This window comes from Triticum dicoccoides, chromosome 3B (genome assembly GCF_002162155.2).
Source record: "Triticum dicoccoides isolate Atlit2015 ecotype Zavitan chromosome 3B, WEW_v2.0, whole genome shotgun sequence".
NCBI lineage: Eukaryota > Viridiplantae > Streptophyta > Magnoliopsida > Poales > Poaceae > Triticum > Triticum dicoccoides.
This window is the reverse complement of record NC_041385.1, coordinates 840523768-840538415: the sequence shown is the minus strand read 5'-3', so window position 1 is coordinate 840538415 and position 14648 is coordinate 840523768. Positions and strand designations below refer to the sequence as shown.

At 42.8% G+C, this 14648-nt stretch overlaps 1 long non-coding RNA gene across 4 annotated transcripts; it reads right to left on the bottom strand.

Annotated features, from left to right (window-relative positions):
* Positions 1 to 431: 431 nt before the first annotated feature.
* On the bottom strand, positions 432 to 4127 carry LOC119278825. 4 transcript variants are annotated; one of them, XR_005137990.1, is made up of 4 exons: positions 3730 to 4127; positions 3038 to 3604; positions 2651 to 2825; positions 432 to 2527 (listed from the first exon to the last, which is right to left on the bottom strand). It is a non-coding gene; the product is annotated as an uncharacterized LOC119278825 (long non-coding RNA). The 4 variants fall into 4 exon arrangements; XR_005137991.1 differs by lacking the exon at positions 3038 to 3604 and having other exon boundaries at positions 3730 to 4103; XR_005137988.1 differs by lacking the exon at positions 3730 to 4127 and having other exon boundaries at positions 3038 to 3718.
* Between the last annotated feature and the right edge of the window lie 10521 nt (positions 4128 to 14648).

Sequence of the window (14648 nt, the reverse complement as noted above, 5' to 3'; positions counted from 1 at the left end):
AAATAGCACAAGCAAGAATAGAAGTTCAACAAACAGCCGGAACCACTACGAACTAACAAGCAGTAAATCCTTCATGGCTAAAATATAATAACATAGCAAAAGGATCGAGACGGCTCACGCATCACTCACCATGAGCTACCTGGGGAAAACAATATGAGCCACAGTTAGCCAATTTTAGGATAACACTAGTAAGATGACCGTGCGTTGCACGGAACAACAAGATGCATGTTGAGATTGACATGTGCGCGAGTAGGTCTCATGTCTAACAGTACTTATATATTTATCTTACATCAGATGTGCAATCCTGCTCCCCAACAAAATTACATTTTTTGGTCATGTGCAAAATTTCATGAAGAAAAAATATTTGTGATGCTTTGCACAATATTAAACAAAATCGATGCTCCCAGAAGCTTTAAAAATGATCAATTTTCGTTTGTCCCGACCACCATTTATGTTATTCCTTCACGAAATGGTATGCACATCTATAACACTCCAGCAAATTTGTAGCCAAAATAAATAAGCTTTTTGAATTTTATTATTATTATTCTAATTATACTATTCAACTATGTGTATGTGATCTTAGGAAGTCCGTGTCACATCTTTCTTCTTCTACTTCTAATTAGAAATGCACACGTCCGACTCAAAAATAAATAAGAAATGCACACCAAAATTGATTGTACAGCTAACATACTTTTCTTGGCACACATGACATTTTCGTGTATCAATACAAATTCGGACTCAAGCTGTAGTATGAATATAATCTGTAGCCTGAACATAATGTTTGTTTGGCTCCATGGGGCTCCTGACTATTCACCTCTTCACAGACTAATTCATAAGGTGGAAGGAACACCACAACTACTTCTGCACATATAGTTACGTAGTTGATGCAAGTGCTTCTTCAAGCTCACAGCAGATGCACATACAATCTGGGCATTCACAACAGGGCTTCTTCAAGCTCACAGCAGATGCAAGTGCAAAGAAATAACAGGCTGGAATGACTTCTCACTGGGAAAAAGTGAATGCCCAGATTGTTTTTCAATGTCACGTAGTTGATGTGTAACACCAGATAGAAGTGTGTGCTTTTATTTGATGTGAAACATCAAATTCCTTGACAATTAAGTGTCGTTTGTGGAGTTTTGCATGTCAAAGACCTGTAGCTTTTATCAGGTTGAACCTGAGTATTCCATGGAACTTATTGTGTGAATTTAAGATCTTCAATGCTATGGAAATTTGCTGTCTATTTCTGAATTTGATGCCAATAATATGTACACTTCTGATAAAATATCTTGCAACACACCATTCCATACAGAATAGTACAGTCATAAAATATTTGTTGTCAAAAGTTTCCTTCTTTAACATAGCATTGCATACAGAACAGTATAATAATCAACAATTTGCTGTAGTACACTGCTGAAAAATTAAAAAGCTCACGCTAAATTGGGAGGCGAAGAGGCCGAGTCTGGGTCGAACCTGCTCGAGGGCGTCATTTAGACCGCACCCAGCAGGCCCAGTCCGACGTGGCCGGTCGATGGGCCCAGCCCAGGCGCCACATATGCAAAACCACCGTCCCAAACTACTTAAGTGGGTGCCAGGGGGTGATATGTCTGGTTTAGAATAGTTCAAGGGATTAAGAACTCGATTTTAAACATGGGGGGTTATGTGATCCAAACAGGATACTTCTGGGGGTTATCTATACTTTTTTCTACAGTTACAAGATTATAAGGCGTATATTATCTCTCTGCTATTATCAATGTCGAGATCGTGTTCGAGCAAAAAAACATACAATATCTAAATGGTTACTCCTCAAGACCATTCACCACTCATGACAACGAAAGGTGAATGGAAGATTCAGAAATCAAGTAAGGCTTTTATGGCCGAGCAAACAGAATTAAGTTATGCAGCAGATGGCAGAGTATGCAGCAGACCGTTTAAAGCACAAAATAGGATGGATCGTAGCTTGCGTCATATTCTTTCTTCAGCATAACTTCAGGACCAATATATGCCGGAGTTCCAACAATTGAATGGTTCAGAATGATGAACCAATGGCAGTAGAATAGAAAACAACATGAGTTCAAATCATTTAGAAAATTAGTATCCATCCCAACATCTGTTTGTTACAAGACAGCAAGCATGGAAGACATGAATCTATGTGTTGTGTTGTGTGCAATATACGAAAAGTTAGAGGAAGCCCAAACATCAAGGAAAAAGTTTAGAATCCAAGATTCATGTCTCGTGCATACATTAATTAGAAAATTAGACCATGAAAATGTTTCCCCACAGCCGTACACCTACAACACTTGAAAATATTCTAATCAAGCATGTACGACCATTTCACACCAGATATATGTTTTAATGCCCTTACCAATAGTCTGTGTATTAACGTGAAGTCGTGAACCCCTTCTATCATCGCCACAAAGATTTTGTTTCTTTGATCTTGAGGAGGAAAATTAATTGAATCCCCCTTCTCCCTTTTCTACAACTGAAAATTAATTGAATCCCCCTTCGCAGATCCACAAACAATTCGTTCCTAAACATTTCACAAATCACATGTTTAGGGGACCATGATTTCAATCATGAACGGATCTGATACACAACTGTACTCCAAAAATTGACAATTGTTTTGATCTGGTAGGAGAAACACATGACTTACAGGGGGTTGAGCGTGGTTGGGATGGTCATAGTGGCTCGAGGTAGTTGACACCAGCGCGGCCGGGAACAAGCAGATCGCCCCGGTAAAACTCCTCCGCATCTGCAGTGCCCATGATGACTCGTGGCATTCGAGGCACGGAAGAAAGGGACTCATGTTGGAGGTTGAGAACCAGAGCCTGCATAAAATGGAATCAACCCATTAGCCACACACAGAAAACAAAGTACTCCCTCCGTCCCAAAATTCTTGTCTTAGATTTTTCTAGATACGGATGTACATAATACTAAAACGCGACTTCATACATCCGTATTTGGACAAATCTAAGACAAGAATTTTGGGACGGAGGGAGTACTTACTATATACTCCACTATCCTCTCCGTCTCCGATGACCTGCGTAGCCAGGTCTAGAAGGAGAGGTCGTTGGTAAAGCACGAAGCCAAATGTAATAACGCTATAGGGAGCAGTAGTAGTTAGCAAATTCAGCAGCAGCAAACACACCGATGCAGCCTAAGCTCGTCCTGTTCCAGATTGAGCACTCTCAACACTGCCTCCTCTTCCCAGCACACCCCTTCTTCAACCACCAGACACAGCAGCAGCAGAGGATCTTGTCCTATGGCATCTTCAACGATTGGGCAGCAAAGAGGGCATCACCTTCGCAAAATCGGAAGAGGTGGTTGGAATTAGCAGCCTGATGGAATGATTCATGCAGCAGAGCGACGCTACAGCCGTGGGTATGGGCGTGAGTATTGTGCATGCTTGGAGACCCGGCCACCTCCCAGGCTGCAGCAACAGATGCAGATGGCATCGCCTCGCGGCACCGATAAGATGCGTGGAGCAGCGACCAGTGGCAACGCCGGCCAACGACGACTTTGACAATGGTGGCTTTCGTGTCAACTTGTCAGGGAAACGATCGGCGACAGCAGCAAACCACGATTGACGAGGTCCATGGCGTCGGCACTAGGGTTGGAGCAGCGGAGAGCGGAAGAAGCACGTGCGCATGTGAGGAAATCGAATCAGACGGTTTCCAGATCGAAACAAACAGAGGGAGGGAGGGAGAGAGAGGCGGGGAGGAGAAGATGGACCTTCCATGGATGCGGCTGCTGCGGTGTCGGAGCTCCATGGAGAAGAAGCACACGGACTGAACGAAGGTCCCTGACCTTCCGTGGCCGCCGGTGGGTGGTTGTGGAGGTGGATCCGGCGCTGTGGTCGCTCGCTTGGAGCAGCTCGAGCAGGGGAGGCGTCCCACCGCCCCCTCATTCCTACTCTACCGGACTGCGCCGCCCAGCCCAGCTCGACGACGACGGCGCTGGCAGGTCTGGGCGCGCCATTGTCGCCGCCTGACCTGCTCGGTCGCGATCGATTTCCCTCCCTCTTCTCTTCTCTTGTCTTGTGATAAGGGGAGGGGAGGGGGAGAGGGTCGGAGCGGCGGCTGTTGGGAAGGCCATGGCCGGCGGCGAGGTCTGTGTGAGGGAGGCGGGGCGGTGGGTGGCTCCGGCGGCGGCGGCATGGGTGGGGAGGGGAACGGGCTGGGGTTGGGGGCTGGGTGGCCGCTTCCTCTCCTCTCCCGAGAAACAAAGAAAAATAGTACTGTACTGTACTACTTCTTGTATTTTGGTGGATCGCTCGTTGCCCTTGATCCTGATTGGTCGCTCCACAAGTCCCACGGATCGATCCCTCACGTGGCCGGGCTGGGAGAGAGAGAGGAGGGTGGGGCCGGGCTGGGAGAGAGGGAAGGAGATTTTTTTTAGAAGAAGAGAGGGGAGGAGATAGTCCGACTTCTTTGCCATCGGCCAGCGGATGGCAAAGGCCCATATCTTTGCCATCAGCCAGCGGCTGGCAGATGGCAAAGAGGTGGGGCTACTGGGCCATTACAGCGCCGTCATCCATTGGGCCCCACCCACTTCTTTGCCATCTGCCAGCAGACGGAAAAGATTCTTTGTCATCTGCTGGCAGATGGCAAAGAGGTGGGTTGATAGGCCGTTACAGCACTGGACCCTACCCACCTCTTTGCCATCCGCCAGCAGATGGCAAAGATCTTTGCCATCTGCTGGCGGATGGCAAAGAACTGGCTGATGGCAACCAGGTTCTTTGCCATCTGTCAGTTCTTTGCCGTCTGTTTTTTGTAAGCAGATGGCAAAGATGTTCTTTGCCATCCGCTGGCAGACGGCAAAGAGCTGACTGATGGCAAATTCCCTGTTTCCAGTAGTGCAAATGGATCTTTGTGCAAAATTCTCATAAGGCAACGGACTACATGTTGAAGGCAGTTGAACCTGTGCGCACAAAATAAAGAAGCAGGAGAACAAGAAATTGACAAGAAGAAGGCCATCGTATGTGCTGCTACTGGAGAACTACTAACAAAATTGACAGGAAGGAGAACTCACCGTTCCAAAAGCCAGATTGTTGGGAGAGTGGACGACACAGAGGAAGAGGGAATCGAGAGGACTCAGAGGCAGAGGAACTGTTTTTGGAGAGTCGTGGCAGTGAGGACGAAGCGCCATCGAGCATGCCCGTCCTAAATAATTGGGACGGGGCTCGTCCCACCTGTTAGAGTCCTCCCGCCTGTTGGAGTCCTCGCTTTCCTTTCTCGTGTTCTCATTTAAAATGGGCTCATCCCATTATAATAGGCCCGTATAAGAAAGCACAAGAAGCCCAAACGCTTCACGGTTGAGATTAACTTGCTAAAAAAATTCTCACAAAAAAACTTGCTAAAAAATATTACGTGATCTAAAACTACCTCTTCGTGAGATCCCAAATTCCCAATATTTCCTTCTGGTCGGTTGTTAGAGAATCCCCTATAAATACAAAGCTTTTAATGGCATAGATCGTATACTCCACCCCACGCCTCCCACCCCACGCCTCCCATACCTAGCCTTCCATGACTACACCGAATTACCACCCCACGCCGCCCAAAGTACCTCCTAGGTCGGTGAAGCCGACGGAGCCGTCATCTTCGAAGCCTGCGTCGGCGAATCCTGAGATGAAGGAGAAGGGCACGTCAGAGAAGATGACGAAAGAGAAGGGCACGTCGGAGAAGCTGGCGAAGCAAAAGATGAAAGCGAACGACAATGGAGCCGGTCGCCATCGAGAGAATCCTCCGGTAACGATCGAGATCCTTGTATTCCGCGTACTCCCTCCTTCCCAAGTCTGCATGCAATCCCATAATTTACGGCGCACTTCCTTTTTATCTCGTTAGTTACAGCCATAAAGAACTATCCCTATTTTACCGAAGGTAAATGGATGTGTCTAGAAAGAAAAGAAAAAGGACAAAAAAAGGGTTGCACGAATCTTAGCATAAAATCAATGACATAGGACTTAGATATGCAATAAAATCAGGGTTATCGTCTCTGTTTATATGCCTTAAAATTTGGAAATTGCTCATTTTTTGGCATAGGCTTTCTAAATGAGTTCTTAATCTCTAGCGATTGAAGCTGTTGGTGATTCCCCTTAATTTTTTATGGTCTTTACTAATTGATCTTTTTGAATCTGATGGGAACTAAGGAGTATCTTCTCTTGTATGCTTGCAATGGAACTGCTACATTCCTTTTTTGAGATTATCTATAAACTATTGATATTATGATCATGTATGCAATTATTTTCGTAAGCGTGACGCCTAAAAATTTAGTAGTGTACATAGACCAAAGTCTGCTCTTTCTACTAAAAATCTATACTATTATCAGTCAATTTGCTGACAGAGATAGCTTGTTTTTCTATGTCTGGTGTTCATTATATGGCCCAGAAGCTCTATGATTTCATGCAGTACTATAGAGCACAATTTTGATATTGGCATAGATTAGATCTAGTCGGTTATATGCGTCTTTAAATGAATACCATACATAATCTAATCACACTATTTGTACATTCAGGGAACTCAGGTTGCTTCTTTGCTGCAATACGAGAAGTTCATAAAAGATTTAAACACACAGCAACTGACGTACATCAAGTTGATTGGACTGGGTGAATTTCTGAAGACTCCTGGCATGAGAATGAGACGTCTACTGTGTCAGGCCATCGCTTATTCATATGATACAAAGCAGGATGCCTTTATAATTAATGGGAGAACATGTAGGATCACACTAAAAGATGTGGAGCATATAACAGGCATGCCCTGCATGGGGAAGAATCACGTCTCTTCAAATCACAACGATACTTTGGAGTTGTGGAAGGAACTGAAAGGCCCCAATGACACAAAAGTAACTTTGAAAAGATTGGTAGCCAAGATGAAAGGCGACAGCACATCTAATTTTGTCAGACCATTTGTCTTGTACACCATAGGAAAATATGTATGCCCGACAACACAGCAGTATGTGGACAACAGATACCTTGGGATTGTTAGAATCATTGAGACAATAAAGAGCACCAATGTTGGACAGCTTACGCTTGACCATCTTATGGCTAGCGTCAGAAATTTGTAAATGGTGGAGAAAATCTAGAGGGCAACCTACCACTGCTGCAGGTAATACAATCATTATTAACATACCATACATTTAATTTTATGGAAAATGGTCTAAGCTGTTTTTGTTGTAATGCAGACGTGGTATTACGAGAAGTGGAGGGTGCACCAATTGGACTCTACCATCTCGTATGCATCAAGGTTAAGGCCGCTGATCCAAAACTGGAGTGACGAGAAGGCACAGAAGGTTGACAACATAATCAACAAAAATTATATAGGGGTTGGAGATGTAAAGTGTTAGTACTGTGTGCCTGGATTATGTACCATATGTTTGAATGATACTAACAACACTAACATGCAGTATGTTGATGACCTGCTGCGGCCTTTCAATCCGCCACCAGTTGGGACACCGGTCAAACCAAAGAATGACGGTCAGGTAAATGATGAACATCATGCACAAATATATATTGTAATTTTGCAAGTACAATCGAAGTCATATGCTCCTAACTGCTTGTAATTTGCAGGATAAGGCACTCATGGGCCGTGTATTGGCTGATTGAAAGAAGTTGTCTCCATTGTGCGGGAGGCCAGTGCACAACAATTTGATAGGATGTGCACCCTTGAAAAAAAATGGGCGAGTGCCTTAGGCGTACCCTTGAGAACGGCAGATGCACGGACGACCTCATCACAGAATTCAATGTAAGTATACCATTATGAGTTTCTATAAATAATTTTACTATCAATACTCTCCACACTAACACATTTTTTTAAAGAACCACCGCTATGGAATATTTGATGTTGATCGTCCAAGAGTCGAGGACATACAACTATCTAACCTGGGAGTATCTGCGGACCCAATGGAGGTCCCATGAGAGAATACTACTGACCAGTAAAAACAAAAAGATGGCACGGAGGTCATTGCCAAAGGCATCTGTGCTAAGGGAATACAAAAAGATTACATGGATGCCCCCAAGAAGAACGTAGCTGAATATTTGCAGTATGCTCCTAGTTTGCAATCGTGAAAGCACTCAAAAACCAAGATTAGCCTTCAAGATTTCATGGTGATACACATTTTACATCTAATTGATTTTGTTATAAGTTAACGCAGATTCGTAGCTAACATATGATCTTCCACGTTCAGGATGAAGAAGACAGAGATGTTGCTGCAGCTTGCAAGGAGAGTCTCAAGAATGTTTCACAGCTTTATAAAGAGGTGGATGCATCACAGGGTGCTCCGAGTTTGGATTCGTGAAAGCATTCCAAAGCCACCACAAGCCTTGAAGCTTTCCTGGTGATGCAGACTTTACAGTTAATTGGTTTTGTTTTTTTTATTTCGCGCAGATTGCAAGCTAACAAGTGCTTTATTTCGAATCAGAGGATCCTCTGAATTTGAGGCACAATGAGAATGTGTGAAAGGATGAAGAAAGAAGAAAGCAAGATGATGAAGATGTCAGTATTGAGGTGGGTGAGAGGTAGGTACCAAAAGCAACCACCGGTCTGCCAAGGCTAAGGGAATAAGGGAGCCGGAAGAGGCCCATGTCTTCCCAGTTGATGAGGACAACTATGATGATTCTTTAGCAAAGCAGCGACAAGATAGTGTGGTTGATTCCATGCTACCAACTCGTGCGAGAAGCCGGAAAAGAGTGGCATCTCATTATTGTGCAATGAAGATTTTGTTCTGTACGATGGTGATAAGAAGAGTAAGAAAAACAGGACTCTATCGGAGTCTACTAACGGTTCCAAGGACACAATGAATACAAAGAGGAAAAACCATGCAAGCAACTTCAAAGATACAGACACAGGTGCTTCGACGCTGGACACCAACCTTGACAAGTTTCGACAGATTTACGTGGCCGAAATTATCAACACCTCAGATCTTGATAAACAATTGGTGGTAATTGATGACATTGTTCTTCTACAGAAGCATTTGCAATGCCTCACCATGACAAATGTAGGCGAAGATTACAAATGGTTGCGTGACGAAGTAAGATATTTTCCCAAATTAGTTTATCAATTTTCTTTTGCACAGTAGAATTAACTTGAATTTTTTTGAATGCCACAATTAACTTGAATTTTGTTTTAGTTGGTTGATGCTGTGATTCAGATCATGCATCATGATCATCCTAATGACATAAGGGATGGGCAGCTGGTTTACATTGAGAGGGTGGTCGGCGTCGCTATGCTCGAAAGAGATGGTAAGGTAGAGAACTGCCACGAGGCCGCTTTGGCGGGCAGTCATGGAACAACAAAAGGAGACAACTACCTCAGACATGATCTGGTACCATCTCACCATGACATAAACACATTTATTTTTCTAATTATTATGCATGTTGATGTAATCATCTTTGCTCTGCAGGTTTTTCTGCCTACGAACATGGCAAACACCCACAGGTTCCTTGTGGTAGTAAACCCCAGAAGGAGGGAGATTCAGATTCTTGATTCACTTTTCGGCTACCTAGAACGCACACAAGTGGTTCACGTGGTGAGATTGTAAACGTCTTTCAATATAACACAGGATTTAGCATCATACCTAGCCATGAACCGTGAGCAACTTCTCATACCATGGACTTTGGCAGATACGCGGGATGGAAGCACATCTGAGAGCATCGCTGCGAATCAATGGACCACAAAGCCATGCATGGCAAGACATTAACGTGACCCAATGGACAGTAAAGCATGTGCCTGTGCCAAGACAAGATGACAAGTCAGTCAACAGTATTAGCTTCTAATTATGTTTTTATTGTTAATACGTGAAATGCTGCTAACAGAATTAATTGTTGTAGTTCTTCTTGTGCACTCTACATGCTACAAAACATCGAATTCTTTACGAGAGAAGATCTTACACTGCATTATGACCAAGTACGCAGAGTAACACCTAAAATTCTATCAATTTTGTCGATATATGGAATGATACTAACATATCCTCCCATGCAGGCATACATCGACAATTATAGAAGAGAGCTGCCTGTTGTCCTTCTTAATTCGCCCTACAACAAATTAAAGTCCATGAAAAGGCTGAAGACGTAGAAAGCTAGCCTATCGGATGCAGCTGCCGATTGAAGATCATGAAGATGCAATCATTTAGTCCAACAGTGGTCCATTCTTAGATATGGAGTGTACATTTGGTTATGAAGCGGTAGAGTAGGGTGTGGTTTGGTTTTAGTCCCGAAGAAGGTTTCCTAGCCATGTTCTAAGTCTAGTGCGGATTAATCTAGTTGTAGTACTTCACAGTACTAGTTCCAAATACTATTCTTGAAATAAATTTGGTCTGCATGGGAGACGTTGAAACATATATTTGCTTTTTACAAGCAGAAAATTTGAAGCTTAGAAAGGTTAACTAAATTCTTACATTTATATTTAAGTTTTGTCAGAGTTTGGACAAGATTCAGAACAATTACGTCGCTAGTTAGAAGTTTCAGAATTTTTTTAACATCGCTAGTTAGAAGTTCCAGAAAAATTTCAGCGAGTTCTGAAATATTTTGGCCGAAATTCAGGGAGGCTGAAATATTTTGTCCGAAAGGCAAATATTGCAGTGAGTGCTGAAATGAATGAAATTCAGTTATTTCATCGAAATCTCACCAAAGAGAAAACGATGGTGTCGTGCCATCTTGAGCAGCACCAGACATGATTCAGTATTATCAACAAAATTTGGTCTCACATATACGATGGGCAATAAAATAGCTTCACAAGAGAGATGAAAATACTTCACGTGTGAACACTCAATCCTAGTTGACTTTAGAACCAGTTTTCATCCTAAAAGAGGTCCAGTGATTTACTTGTAACCAATAATAAAAGCGGTCCAGTTCTTTTGGCTGATTTTCAAAGAAACGGGAACTATATCTTTTTGACGATCGTGATTCTCAGCAGACCTAAGTATTGTTATGCAACTTACCTTAGTTTTTTTACACCATAACTTACGTTTGCTAAACTCACCATGCCCCCCCCCCTTAATATTCAACTAGGTGGGTCCCCTCCCTGGATTTCCTCCAACCGAAGAAATCTATATGTGGATATATGCCCGGGTTGTTACGATCCATATAAATAGGGATCCTTTGAAACCTCATAGATCATAGTTCGTCTTTCTGCGCTGCCCAAAGCAGCAAGACCGAAGGACGGAGCAACCCAGGAATCCAGCAAGACCGAACGACGGAGCCAAACATGAATCCTCAGGTAACTCCCCACGATTTCCTGCTGTAGCCGCTGCTATTTTTTGTGCCACGATCTTAATCCCATGATCTCTTGCTGCAACCCCACTCGTTGTTTGCATATTCATGTAACTCAACATGTTTTTAAACAAATTAAGTTGGGGGGCGTTAGGGGACGGCGCTAGGATTTGTTTCCTACCAGATTGGTGTTCATTGATTAATTCCAGGCTAAATCTTAGGTTCTGGTCTTGTCAATGCCAATTAGTGCAGCGGGCGCATGCCTTCTTTTTTCCTTCTGCACGAGTTATGGAAGGCATCGATGACCCATGTTTTAATTCCATACTACTGACCATGATTAGCGCCAAGAGTTGAGGAGACCATGGTTGGATAGTTTTTTATTTTTGAATCTTGATTTTATTTTAGATAAGCGTCTTGCAATGGAGATTACCTTATATGACCGTTCAAACGTAACCAAGTTGAATCTAATGCTAGTATTTGCACATTCATGGAACTCAGCTTGCTTGTAAACAAATTACCTCATGAAGTAGCGTGGAGCATAATTTTTATGTTGGTATATATAAGTTGTATTCGTCTGTATGAGTGTTTAAATTGTATACCATGCTGAATCGAATCGCACCTGCACATCCATTGAACCCAGGATGCTTCTTTGCCGCCATATGAGGAGTTCATAAACGGATTAAACACGCAGCAAAGGATGCACATCTAGTTGATAGGACTGGGTGGACTTCTCAAGACACCTAGCATCAAAATTAGATGTGTACTGTGCATGGCCATCGCTAATTCATATGATGCAGAGCAGGATGCCTTTATCATCAACGGGAGACCATGTAGGATCACACTAGAAGATGTAGCGCATATAACAGGCATGCCCTGCCATGGGAAGAAGCACGTCCCTTCAAATCTTGATGATAATATGGAGTTCTGGAAGAAATTGAAAGACCTTAATGACACCAAAATAACTTTCAAAGGATTGCTAGCCAAGATGAAAGGCGACAGCACACCAAATTTTATGAGGCCATTTGTCTTGTACACCATAGGCAAATATGTATGCGGAACAAAAGAGGAGTATGTGGATAACAAATATATTGGGATTGTTAGAAATGTTGAGACGATAAAGGGCATAAATCTTGGACAGCTAACGCTTGACTATCTTATGGATAGCGTGAAGAATTTTGTAAATGGTGAGGCAAATCTGGAGGGAATCTACCACTATTGCAGGTAATTCGTAGTAGTACAATTATCACTTACCTAACATACATTACATAATGTACGAGAATATTTGTAAATTGCTTTTGTTGTCATGTAGACATGGTACTACGAGAAGTTCAGAGTGCACCAATTGGACTCTAGCATCTCGTATGAATCAAGGTTAAGGCCGCTGATCCAGAACTGGAGCGAGGAGAAGGCAAAAAAGGTTGACAATATAATTCAGAATAATTATCTGGGAGTTGGATAGGTCAAATGTCAGCACATTGCCTGTATTATGTAACATGTATATTTTCTAAATCATACTAACGACACTAAACTGTAGTATGTTGAGGACCTGATGAGGCCTTTCAATCCAACACGAGATGGTACGCTGGCCAAACCGAAGACTGGCGCTTAGGTAAATGAGTTACATCAGGCACAAATATATATTGTAACATTGCAACTAGTATGAACTTCTAAGATTCTAACTGTTTCAAAGCGTCAGATTAAGGTACTCGTCGGACGTGTATTGACTGATTTGCAAGAAGTTGCCTCCCTCGTGCGGGGGGCTGGTGCAGAACAAGTTGATAGAATGTGCACCCTTGAAAATAAAATGGATGAGTGCCTTAGGCGTACCCGTACAAATGGCAAGCTCATAGAGGACCTCATCAAAGAATTGAACGTCAGCCTAGAATTATGAGATTAGTATATATAATTGGAAATTTACGTGTACAAGGTTTTTTCTAAATTAGTTTACTATGAAAACACCCCATACTAACATGTATTTTTTAAAGACAAAACGCGATGGAATATTTCCAGGACTAGAGGACATACATCTTTCTGACCTCGGGGCACCTTCACACCCAATGGAGGACTCCATTGTGAATGCTGAGTAGGCTTCTGACCAGGGGAAACAAAATGATGTCACGGAGGTCGCTGCTAAGCACCATTATAAGAAGGGAATAAAAAATGATGACATGGAGCCCCCAATGAAGAACCTTGATGAAGAGTTTGACGTACGCATGTTAACTTAATTGTTAAACAATCATTGTCATTTCAGAAATAACATGTGATCTTCCACGTACAGGATGAAGCATTAGAAAGAGCTGAAATAAAACTCAAACAGAATCTCAGTGGTATTCATAAGCTTTTGAAAGAGGTGGATGACATCCAGGGTGCTCCTAGTTTGGATAAGCAAATGCATTCTGAAGCCACCACAAGCCTTGAAGATATCCAGGTGATGCACATTTTACCTATAATTGAGCAAGAATCTACTAAAGGCTAACACACGGTTTATTTCATATGACAGAATCCGTTCAACAGACGGAGTAAGAAGCACTCTGTGAAGGCTACGGGATCGTGAGAGCCTGAAGAGCCCCGTGCCTTCGCAGATGATGACATCCATGATGAATCCTTTCGAAAGCAGCAACAAGTTAGTGTGGTTGAATCGACGCCACCAAATCATGGGGGCGAAAAGAAAAGTGCGGTATTGCAATTATTTAAGAATGACAAGTATGCTTCGTACGATATTGAGAAAAAAAGGAAAAACAAGACTCCATCAGAGTCTACAAATGATTCCGAGGAAACGAACAATAAAAAGAGGAAAATAGGCTCTAGTAACTTAAAAAAGAGGTCAGAAGTTACTGAAACCCAGAGGGACCAGCTAGATGTGGTTCGACAGGATTTCGTGGCGTCACTGATCAACAGTACAAATCATGAAAAACAAATGGTCTTAGTTGATGACATTGTCGTGCTATCGAAGCATTTGCAATGCCTCACCCAAACAGATAGATCTGAAGATGTCGTATGGTTGGGTGACGAAGTAAGATATTTCACAAATTAGTTTATGTAGTTTCATTTTTGTACAATACAATTAACTTGATTATTGTTGTAGGTGGTTGATGCTGCGATCCAGCTCATGCGTCATGATGACCCAATTGACACAAGGGACGGCCAACTGGTGTACATTGAGAGGGTGGCCGGCGTCGCTAAGCTCGAAAGAGATGGTAGGATAGAGGAGTGCTACGAGGACACTTTGGCAGGCATTCATGGAACAACAAAAGGCACCAGCTACCTGAAACATGATAAGGTATTTTAACCTGACGTAGAACATATTTTTTATTTCTATACACGTTGATCTAATTATTTGTACACTCCAAGTTTTCCTACCTACGAACAGCCAAAACGTTCACTGGTTACTTGTGGTCGCAAACCCCAGAAGGAAGGAGATTCAGATTCTTGATTCACTTTTCCACTG